Source organism: Halichoeres trimaculatus, unplaced genomic scaffold, assembly GCF_033239565.1.
Source record: "Halichoeres trimaculatus isolate MK-OKI-2021-1 unplaced genomic scaffold, fHalTri1.1 fHalTri1_scaffold_20, whole genome shotgun sequence".
NCBI lineage: Eukaryota > Metazoa > Chordata > Actinopteri > Labriformes > Labridae > Halichoeres > Halichoeres trimaculatus.
The window spans coordinates 10,211,813-10,223,742 of NW_027437198.1; the positions used below are offsets into that span (position 1 = coordinate 10,211,813).

Here is an 11,930-nt window from a genome sequence, read left to right on the forward strand (position 1 = left end):
ACTTCAGTTCTGATCAGACATGCACCAATCTATTAGATAGCCAAAGATCTGTGCCAATTTCCTTAATTTTGGGGGATCAATGGTCGTGATCATGATCGGCCCATCCTTACATTTGAAACTGATCTCACATACTTCCGGTAAGGTCTGACAGCCAGCCATTGTTGCTTTTTGCTCTGAGACCTAAACTCAGGGCACTTTCTTGGTTGTTTAAGTTAAAACATAAAGATTTTATTGTTTCACAGGTATTGTTCAATGATTTTCAATAAAATAAAATTGGAACTTTAAAGGTATGTGCTGTCAGTTATAAAAAATACAAAAATTAAAAATTGGTATCAGCCTAAATTAGTATCAGCAGGTCAGGCTTTTTAAAGATCAGGGACTGATGATTGGCCGGAAAATTGTGATCGAGGCACCCCTAGTTTTCATCCTGCTTTGTTTTCAGTTTTAGAAAGCCCAAAGCATTCATGTAGCAGTAGTTGTACTTGGGAATCACCAAGCTCAAATTTAAAGTTCATCTTTTATACTACGTAAAGGAGGCACCTAGTTAAGGAGTGTGAATAGATGGCACACCGCTGAACAAAAATCACCTTCAAAATAAAAGCACATGATCCTTTTTCCCCCCTCCTGCCAAGGCAAAGGCCCACGACCCACTGAAATGGTTGCTGGACCCACTGAAATGATTCCTGGACCCACCTTTCTGTCGTGACCCACCAGATGAGATAGACTGCTTTCACTGCTTTCTGTCAGCCTGTTTGGTCTTATTGAAACAAAACACAGCTCTAAGGTTTGATAAAGAGTTAACATACTTTATACAACACAAACAACATATCCACAAGAAGTCTAATTTAAAATGAAGCAAGCCCAAGTATCAAATTAAGAGTTTGTTCCACTGTTTTCAAACTCTATCACTCTGTTGGACAAATTATTCAAAAAGTTAATGTGATAATAAATAATTGACAGAAGGGCTCTGGTCTGATAAGCTCATTGGGTTATGGGGTTATGGAACAAATTCCACATATGTTATCCACACAGCTGACTGTATCACTGAATGCACAGCTGACTGAAGAACACTCAGACCATCTGAAAGAGCTGACCATTAGATAAATAGATCGTTGGTTATGTAAGCAGTTATACAGAAAGAGAAGGAATGTAGAGGGAGTTACGTACTTCAACATGTCAGCAACTTATCTTTCAGTGGAACGCTGAACTGGCACGGCTACTTATTGTTTCAGACCAAGAGGAGAACACTTTGGCATCAATACTCCACCTGTGCACATATTGTCTCATACCATTCATCCTGCAACCAGACAGCCCTCCCACCTCCAGGATTATGGAGAGGCTCTTTTAGCGCCATCAATCGTTATCTCTGCCAAGGACACTCCCTTTGACGCACTCAGACAATACAACACTTCTACCAAAATCCTTATGCAAACAAAACACTAAAGGAGCTTTAGAGGACACATGCTCAGCATCTGCTGTGTGGCACATATTGGACAGACGTGGGAGTAAAACGTCCCAACAGGAGACAGGCGTTAGAGACATTACCCAGCATGTTTCAAAGTTCAAGGTGCAAAAGTGTCTGCAGCTACTCTGCTGTGCAAAGTGCTAACCACTTCCTGGATAGTGGAGTCGCTCGCCAGGTGCGCAGCTCACACACACCCTATCTCTCGGGCAAAGTCTATTTCCTGACATGTACAGTAAAACAACCATGCTTCTCCATAACTAGATTCTCTTCTCGTTTTTCAAGTTCACAGCTGAGCTTCTAAATAAATGCAGAGCTTAGCTTCCTAACTACAGAGTCAAATTCTTCCCCACGTGTTAGAAAAAAGAAACCTCCAACACCAGACAGGAAGCCAAGAGCTGCAAACTATCACTTAATACTTAAACTGGCACAGCAGACAGGCCTGAGTGTAGGTCAGTAATCTCTGTTCAAACATTACCTCATCGCCTCTGCCTCAAAACAGAAAGCACTGTTCCTCTGGGGAGATCACAAATCTCAACAAGTCCCTCTGTGTAATGCCCAAGTCAGAGCAGAAACCATTTCCTGGTATTGTGCAGCTCCACTGAAACGTTTCAGGTGTGAGCTGTGAGGGGGAGGATGGAGGGAAGGATGGGGTGGTGGCAAAATATACAAACAGAGGAAAAGACGAAGGAGAAGGGAACATGGAAGGGGAGCAGAGATCACCAGCAAAGGTCCCATGAGGAGACTCAGAAGACGAGGAAACATAAGCGATAAACCACACGGACACGAAGAAGAAACCTGCACTGAAAAACATCCTTAAGCTTGAATTTGGAGTTTATTTTAACAAAAGAGAACTTGATTTTTAAAACCAAAACTATACCAGAGATTAGAGGAAAGTGTGCTCTATGGGACGGATTAATAAAAATCTTCAAACCACATGCAAACAAGAACACCCATACCAGAGAAAACCACAAACATGTAACACACGTGCTGGCTAAGTTAGTTTGAATCTGCATTCACAAGTCGACGTCCACCACCTGACTCTGAGCAACACGATAACCACACAACGAGAATGATCAGCTCTGCTACGGTTCATGGAGAATCGGAACAGTCCTCTCTCTGACTGGGATGTTTTGCCTGCATGAATGAATCTCAGCTGACCTGGTAGAAAACTGCATGACACTTCGATGCCCTACAACTCACAGACGACATCCTTCATTTTTGTGTCCAGAATTACTCAACACAACGCTGGGCAGGAAAAGAGTCACAGTCCAATCTAACTGATGGAATCTTTGTCAGCTATGGAGTTGTTAGGATTTCCAAATAAGGATTTCTCTCCTGATACTAACTCAAATAGGGCTGCAGCTATCGAATATTTTAGTATTCGAGTATTCTACTGAAAATCCCATCGATTAATCGAGTAATCGGATAAAATACATTTTTGTTTAGTTAAAGAGCAGTTATTTTTCAAATGAAAATTTTTCTCTTTTAGAAATAGAATTTTCTGATACAGCATGTCAATAAGAGCACTTGCTTTGGTAGCACCAAAATTTGTAAACACTTTGACAGATTTTTTGTGTCTTGTACATCTCATCAAATGTTGCGGCCCCAAAAGGCACCCGTTTCGTAGAATGACCCATTAGTCTCCAAACTCTAGAAAAGAAGCTAGATTTGTTGCTAGTTGCTATTTTGTATAAGAGGTAGCTTGAGGGGTCTGAAAACTCTCTTAATATGGCCTCAGCTCTATTTGAAATACCACTCTTTGATCTTTTTAAAAATTAAACGATTCCTTGAGGCGGAGAAAATTACTCGAGTAATTTTTGTAATCGAGTACCTCGCATCATTCGAGGAATTGTTTCAGCTCCAAACTCAAATGTAATATATAATAGTAAAGCTTCAGGCACACTTTACTTTGATTGTTTATAAAAGATGAGAAATATTGCAACATGGCGTAAAACCTTGCAGATGCAATGATCACATAGACTGGAGTAAACAAAATAAGGGAAAAGGATTGTTTTATCTCAGAATAGTTCATGCTAAGTCTTAATTTTTTTTCCTGGATTGAACTTCTGGGACTAAAGTGCTGGAAACTGTTGGAAAAAGACTTCACTTCCATCATTTATCCAACCACGAGTCTACACAACCATCAAAACTCTAATGAATCAAATTTACTCCTGCTCCATAAGCATTCCTTTTTCATTTTTTTAAAACTTCTTCAGCTTCTGCACATTTCTCCTCTGGATCAGGGAATAGTTTGGTCAATGAATACTCTTTAGATCACTAAGCATCAGATACCGAGTTGAAGAATTATGGGACTCCTTGCCAGGAGACTGTCTCAGAGGATCTCTCAGTCTGTGTCACTCTGCCGTCCCCACGCACAACTCTTCTGCAACAAAAATCAGGGGGCCTGTGAGTAATCCTTCTCAGCCAGCACGAACGTCCTTCAATGAAATCCAAACATCCACAGGCATGCTCACTCAGACTAGATCATTTTGGGGGGATTGAATGGCCTCACACACCATTTTAAGATGTCTGTCGGCAATTTTGTCTAGCACCAGAGTACATAACTCTCCCAGGAGGGGGGCAGTGAGTGTGGACACTGCTGACACATGAATGATGGAATGTAACAGCGTCTGCAGGGGTCCATAACAGCAATAAAACAGGCAATAAGTGAGAGAACTGGACTCCAGAGAGGCTGTTGCACAATGCATTGGCTTAGTTTAATTCATGACTCAAATGCAAAAACAGACACAGGATATGGCAGACCACATACCATCCAGTGTACCTCTTAACTACAACGTACGTATTTATATGACTGTGTGACTGTGCATCATCTGAAGAACCATCAGCTGACTTTAAGACAAGCTACACATGATTATCTCTGCATGAGCTATCGTTTGCACAATCACGTAAAGGCTTGAGTATTAAAAATGTTTTCCAAATGATACACCCACGTTATGGTGTAATAACTTTGGCAGGAAACTACAGCTGAAGAAAAGAGGGTGGTTCTGATTACAACAAACGAGCACAAATAAGTGCTGCTAACACATTTTGCTTTAGTACAACAAGCAGGCAGATGTCATGCATATTTTTTCTCAAATGCTCAGCCACACAAATCAGTCGAGCATGCAAGCATACCAGAGTGTTAGCTTCTCAGATGGCAAACAATGATGTGCCAGCTGATGGAGCAAACATGGACGGGGGATGACTCTGTGATAGGTGTACAAGTGACACAGCATAGAGAAGTGTGATTGTAAGATACCGTCTGTTTAAGATCAGCTTGTGTGAAATCTCGGTGGTACCAACTTCAAAGAGAATCGCTTTCCTGTAAACATTTCCTGCATGTATAAGGTGCAACAAATTCTCTTGCCGAGTTTGTCATGGTTGGTCTGCCTTTCCCTGATTTTAAGGACATTTAAGGGAAAAGATCTTCTTTTATTCCAATTAAGAGTGTAGAGTTTAATTGTGAATCTCTAGAAAGCAATTTGCCTTTTTGGTTAGTTGAGGAGTAAATGGAAAAACAACTCAGAGAAAACTGTCAAAGAAAACTCATTTTAGCTTTTTTAATATATAAACTGTGATATAATTAGAGGTTAAACCTGGTTATTATAAGCTGACCTTGTGCATTTTAATTCATGTATCACTCTGTGTAATATCTTCATCAGATTAAGCTTTACAATGACTTCATATTCATATTAACAGTGTGATGTTTTAGATACTTGTCATGTGCTCTACATTTGTCCAATAAAACTGTTTTTTGGGAGAAGATTTTTTTTTTACATTTTTTAAAATATAATGTTTTCAAATGTCACAAAAATTATATTATGTCATTGACATACTTCTAAATGATGCATTCATGGACTTTCAAAAAAGAGTAATACTCCAACTCACATGATTCTGTCCTGTACACAAAAAGGTCAAGAGAAAACCATGATAAAGACAATCAGCTGTGATAAAACAGTAAAATCTTAGTCTAATTTATTCACTTTGATTTGTATAAACCCTTAAAAGTGGTGGAGATAAAGAAAAAAGTCACAAAGTGCACATGACATGTTTTCTGTGAGCTTGAGCGGAAAAGCACTGCTCCGTTTTTTTTTTCACTGAGCCGGTAAAACGGTGACGTCATGCCGCAAGCCAGACATGTTACTGGCCACACACGGCGTCCGATTTAGACCGTTTACCGACCACAAACTCAACACAACCACAAATAACCAAAATACACATAGTTTACTACACGTTTGTGGTTTATTTCCAATTTGAAACAACTTATCTGACATTTCCACTTGTTTTCAATCCCCTCACCGGCCTTTTCTGCAACTCATTCAACCGAATCACTTCCTGCCACCACCGTTATGGCTTTTAGCTTTTCAGCCGCTGCTACAACGCTAAAGCTGAATTTCGCTACCCTTGTGCCACAAAACCCTCTAAAGAATGAGTAAACTAGGGGTATGGCACATAAGACTGAATCTATGATAACTTTACGTTGAAGAAACTTCAGTTTAAATCTATGAAGGAGGGCATACTCCACCCAGCGCGGTTGCTGAAGTTGTGGCAGTGAACCCGCAGCCCAGCTTCCTGGTTCACTGCACTTGTTGGGGCAGATTGAATGAGTTGGGGAACGAGGACAAATGGAAAGCATGGCAGTCAAAAGAGACAAAGTTAGAGATATTACCTCCTTTTAGGTTGCAGGACGCCTTTCTGTGGGTGGCTAACAACAACCAGGTGGTTCAGTCAGCGTCGCCTTGAGTCAAACTTCTTTTCCTATCGACTGCAGCTTCGCAGAGAGTTCAGGCTAAACTACAGCCGCTCGCTTCCTCCCTCTCTTTCTCGCTACTTCAGTCACTCTTTCTAGCCTTTTTTTCTCCCCTTCTTCCTTTTGCCCTCCCTCCTCCGCTGGCTGCTCACTGGTTCGCCTAATTTCACTCACTGCACAGACAGCAGTAGCCGGGGTGCGGTCCAGGAAGAGGCCGGTCCCGGACGCAGTATCCCGCCTCTTTGGCCAATGACAGCCACCTCTAATGATTTAGACCAATCAAATCATTAAAGAGGCGGGACTAGCTGAGGGGATGGCAGGACTGGAGAGCAGAAAAAACTGAACTTGAAAGAGTTGAGAGGAGGGGGAGCTGAGTACAGATAAAGCTGTGTTTAATGAGAAAGGTATGTGCATACTAAGGATTTTTATGACCATATAAGTACCAGCCACTTTCAGGATGGTCTGCATCATCCAAGTTCACCTTCATGTGTCAACAAGGTCTAGTCTGACCTCTGTCTGCTTCAGATCAAGTAGTAGAGATGACTACAACTGTTTCTTACTGTTTCGGCTGTACTGCTGCCAAAATCAGAGCCATGAAAATAGACTGCTAATCATATCTTTTACGTGTTTATGTTTCATCAAATACTTTCAGCGCACTGATAAAGTAGTTTTTCTTATAACTGTAGCAAAAACATTGGCACATTTTTAGCCTTACTGAAACCAAACTCTCGTCTTTGTTGATACTGGAGTAAAGCTGATATATTCTTAGGGGCAGTAGTTTATTTACCTAAAATCCAAAAGGAGGTTAGAGGTCAGGTACAGGAAAGGCCCAACAGGGCTGATAGGGATATTTTGTCTGGCTTGAGGACACTTGACAGCCTTGTATCTCTGATTGTTGAACCATTTCAAACACTCAGCCATCACACCTGGGTTAAAGAAAATATTTCCACACTGTGGCCACCAAGGGAACTGATATGACCAATAGATATAACTTAAGATAAACAATTTATTCTGGCTACAAGTATAAACAAATAGCTTTGATGGATTTTAAACAAACATTTAAAAGATGTCATTTCAACATGTAAATATTATGACTGCATGCTTCTTAAATACCACTTAAAGTCAAACAAAACTCTGATCCATTAACGTATGCATGCATGATATGACAAGTTTTAGCATGCCTTTGCAACAGTTTAAATTTTCTTTAACATAACTCTTAAATAATCTCGTAAAAACAGACCCAACAGATTATAAAGTGGAGCATAGATTAATAGTTTTCTCTCTGAGGTTGGCTTCACTGAAACAGGTAGGCCTGGGTTCGTGATCGGACATGTTAACTGAACGTGGGAACCGCTGCAGGTGATAACCTCATTAATGTCAGGGAAGAAAACACTTGTTCAGCCGTTAAATCATTTCTGACATTTGTTTTTCCTGGCTCTTCCAAAAACACCTGACGTCTTCTTTCAAGTGCAGGTACTTAAGGAGGGATGAGTTCAGGCAGGTGAGGCAAAGCAACAGGTGAATGGTGGAAAAATGTCAGGCAGGTTGGAAAAGAAAATGAGCTTTAAAAAGAGGAGCGTTTGGTATCCTGAAAGCCGTGTGGTGCCACAGATGAAGTCTACACAGAGGAGTAGAAAGGTACAGTGTGTGCCTGTTTACTTCAGATACTCTGATGGGATTCAGATTGGGTCATCTGAGCCCATTTTGCAGAATGGAACTTGAGGCATGGAGCCAATACACATGCCACAACCAGCAGGGAGACATTAACAATGGAAAATATCACTCTGTTTTTGACTTCATTTTGTTTTTGCTTTCTTGGTGTGAAAACTATTCAGAATTTTCAAGTGTTTCACTGTGTGTAGGCTAATCAGAGCAAGAAGCTAAGAGTTTTTTTTATATTGTTTTTCTTAACTTTTTGTTAGTTGAAGTCATAGTCAGCATTTTAAGCCAAATTTTCAGACTAAATGCTTTAACAATACAATTTTAATGTCCTTTAAACTTTGAGTGAGTATAAAAAGTGGTAAAGAATCTGATATTGCACAAAAGTGATTATAAACACAATTCTATTAGATTAATACAATGTTAAAAATAAAATTTAAAATGTTTTTAAACCAACTGACCTTGCTGACTTTCTCGGTTGAATTAAATGTTTTAAATACACTTTGAGATGATATTTCATAACAAATAACTTATTTCATCAGTATACTTGTATAACTTTTAGGGGGGTGAATTATTTAATACTTATCATGCTTTTGTGGTTGCACCATTTGATTTGGTTTCACCAGTTTAACAGGTCTGAGTCTTTAACTGGTTAAAAATAGTAGAAATGTCGTATAAAATACTGTGACACCAACAGAAATACAAACTACACATTGAAAAAAAACATGTAACACATTGTTTTTACAAGTTAAAAGCACATTTCCTACACCAACCTTAATTATTCACTGTCCCAAGTACAATAGTCACAACATTTCAGACTACTGCATGTTTGCAGGAGGTATTAAGACACCCAAAACAAACAATAAAAGGAAAATAAAAGGTATGAGGAGCTGCTGCTTCAGAGGAAACCGAAGGTGAAAGTTGTCTCCTTTGTGTTTCGTCTTAAAGCTGATGCTAATTCTGGTGACATCAACAGTTCAACACAACAAAACCAATCACAAATCTACAAATTTAGGAAATTCTTGAGCTGATTCACCTCAAGAAGTCACATCTTAACAAGACCGTAGGCATGATCGGCATCCAGGAAAAACACAGGAAAAACACACACTCTGTTGGATGTGTGATTTATGTCTGCTATGTGTCAATATGAGAGGAATGTGTGTGCGTTTTCCTACACGTTTAGGAGCCGGGCATCACATGTATGTCGAACAAAACATTGAACACTCAGCGCGCCTGCCCGGAAAATTCAATAAATATCACACTCTCTCTTTCTCTGGGATGGATGGGAAACATTAGAAGTTTCAGCTGAGAGGTCAAAGGTCAATCTGTCACTGGTTACTTGAGCGGGACCAGATGCCTGTGATGAGAGCGGCTTAGAGAGCAGGAATGAGTGTAAGTAAGAAAGAGAGTGGGACCTTTAACATAGGAAATGATATAAAAATAAACAACCGTTTAAACTCGTTCACATACAGTCAGAAATATGTGCCTACAGACACCAAACGTTACACATGAATTACACAAGACACAAAACAAACAGACTAGGGCACAGAAAACATACGTAGGGTTAAAACACAGGCATGAATTACCAAATAAGGACACTCCTGACCTCACTATCTCCCTCCCTCCCTCCCGCTGCCTCCCGCTCTCCTTTTCACTGTGACCTAGTCTCTCTCCTTTTTCCTTTTCCTACAGTTGGTTGTTATAGCAGCAGGGTGTGTCTGTAATTCAGGGTGTGTAAAGCCATTATATCATCCATGCAGAAAGAAAGGGAACCATTCAGTGACAGATTGTTAAAAGGGTGGCATGTTAACTCACTGACCACTCTTGCCGGGTAATTATTTGTGTGAATTCATGTGTGCCGGCATTCACAGCGGAGAAGAATGCACGGCTGTGCACATATGTCTTGACTTTCAGAGTCTCGTATCTGAGTTACACTGTGGGGTGAAAGGTTTGTCTGATCCAGATCTCCTTACCTGACACAGAGGAAACTGAATGTTAGACTCTGTCTTCATTCCAGAAACCACCCTTTGTGTTTTTGCTGTCATGTTTAACCTCCTGCCAAGAACGCAGTTTACACAGCTTGTTGACATGACGCAGTGTTTGTTCGAACCACAAAGAGTAATTAGAAGCAGCGCCAGCTTTTAACGTGGCTCATCAATGACAGGATGGCAGAATGGTTTTCTTTTCCCCTCTCCTATCCTTGAGTCTCACTTTGTTTTTCAGCCCTCTCCATCCTCCTCCTTTCCTCCGTAATTAGTACACAGGAAGGAGTGATAAGACACATGTTGACTCACAAAACTCAGGAATGTGGAGTTAAGGGAAAACAAGCAAAGTCCCCCTCGTTTTTTTCTTTTTTTTTTTTTTTTTGAGGACATCTCTGTCCTTAAGTGTCACCTTAACCAGACTGATAGAAGACAATGCAGAGTCTAAATGAAATTATAAAGCATGTGTTTGTTGCATGAGAAAAAGACGGGAAGTGATATAAACAGCAACAGTGGATGCTTTGTGTTTGCCGGGTTTCTCTGGAACGGAGAGGAGATCTAACAAGGTGGAGGGCAGCATGTGTTTCAAATATAAATACAGACATGTATTTACTACAAACACTGAAAGCCTTCAAGCTGTTCGAAACCTGTGTTACTGAAGATATGTCACACACAAACACACAGCTCTTGAACGGGTGACAGAAACTTCATTAGAAAGAAACTCAGCAGACATGAGCAGTTTAGGAAGGCTGACACACGGGGACAGAAGAAGTTTGCAGCTCTGCCTCTTGGTCCGTTTGTCTAGCAGCAGCAGCAGCCGCAGCAGCAGCCGCTGGCTTCCCCTGTCTTTTTTTGCCTTATATGGTCACAAGAGTGGTTGAGTAAGAGAGAAAGACAGCAGGGAGCGAGGAGGGAGGTGTGGTCTATTGTTTTTGGCGGAAGAGTTGCAGAGTTACGTGCTGCTCTTGAACCTTTGGAGCTTTTCGTCATCTGTCCAGTCACCTCTCTCTCTCAGACAATGAGGATGAGCAGACAACAAGGGGAGGTGTGAGTGAGTGAGTGTGTGTGTGTGTGTGTGTGTGTGTGTGTGTGTGTGTGCGTGTGTGTGAGTGTGAAGGAGGACAGCTGGGTGATTTGGTGTGAATCCTGAGGGCATTTCATTGAAGAGGCAGAAAGTATGAGCTCATTAGCACAAGAAGCCACAGGTCACAGGAAACTCAAGTCCACTTCCTTTATCAGTTTGAATGTGACAAAGAGAAAATAATAACAACAATAACAAAAATAATAAAAAAAATCTCATAAATCTATTTTAAGATGTTTTCTCACATTTTCCAGTATAATAATAAAACTAGAAAAGCACTCAAAGAGCACAGACCTCAACCAAGCATACTGTGATTGTCATGCAAAACTCAAGTCTTACTTTAATGTTATACTCCCTTTCAGCAGACTGTCTGCTACAATTTGGTGTTAGTTGCAGGTTTGTACGATAATTTGTTTCCTGCCAGTGTTGAAAACTATGATGATCTGGATCAAACTTTTACATCTTTCAGAAATTATGGTGACCTTGTCTTGAATTGTTTTGCAAAGTAATCTGACCATTTATGGTGGAGTTATATACACATATGGTGAAAATGGTCCTATCTCACAATATAAAGAATCCTTTAAAAAAGTCCTGGATCCAGACAGTGATCTGGATCACCTCCAAAATTAAATCACTTCTTCCTTATCTCATTTTTGACATTTCCTGAAAATTTCATCAAGATCCGTACGTTAGTTTTTGAGTTATGGTGTTTACAGACAAACTCTCCCAAACACATAATCTCCTTGGTGAAGGTAATGACTTCAGTGTTTTAATCGCTATGTGCAACTTTTTCGATTGAAAATGGTTTATTATTGATTCCGTTTCCCAGTCTGATGTGTTTAAAAGTAGGATAAAAAAGGAATAAATCAATAATTTGTGGAAATACAGGACACAACAGCCTCAGACATCTTAAGCTATGCAGGAATTTATTTGATGCTTAGAGCTGCTACGGTCTGGATCACTGACTTCACTGACACCTGTGTGAGTGTGTGT

The 11,930-nt window shown here is 40.3% G+C and overlaps 1 protein-coding gene across 2 annotated transcripts in view; it reads right to left on the reverse strand.

Annotated features, from left to right (window-relative positions):
- LOC141810121 (myosin-9-like) overlaps positions 1–6,400 on the reverse strand; it is a 34,303-nt gene extending 27,903 nt beyond the window's left edge. For both annotated transcript variants that reach the window (XM_074697471.1, XM_074697469.1), the window contains exon 1: positions 6,135–6,400. The gene's annotated coding sequence lies outside the window, so the exon portion shown is untranslated. The remainder of the gene's footprint in view (positions 1–6,134) is intronic.
- Between the last annotated feature and the right edge of the window lie 5,530 nt (positions 6,401–11,930).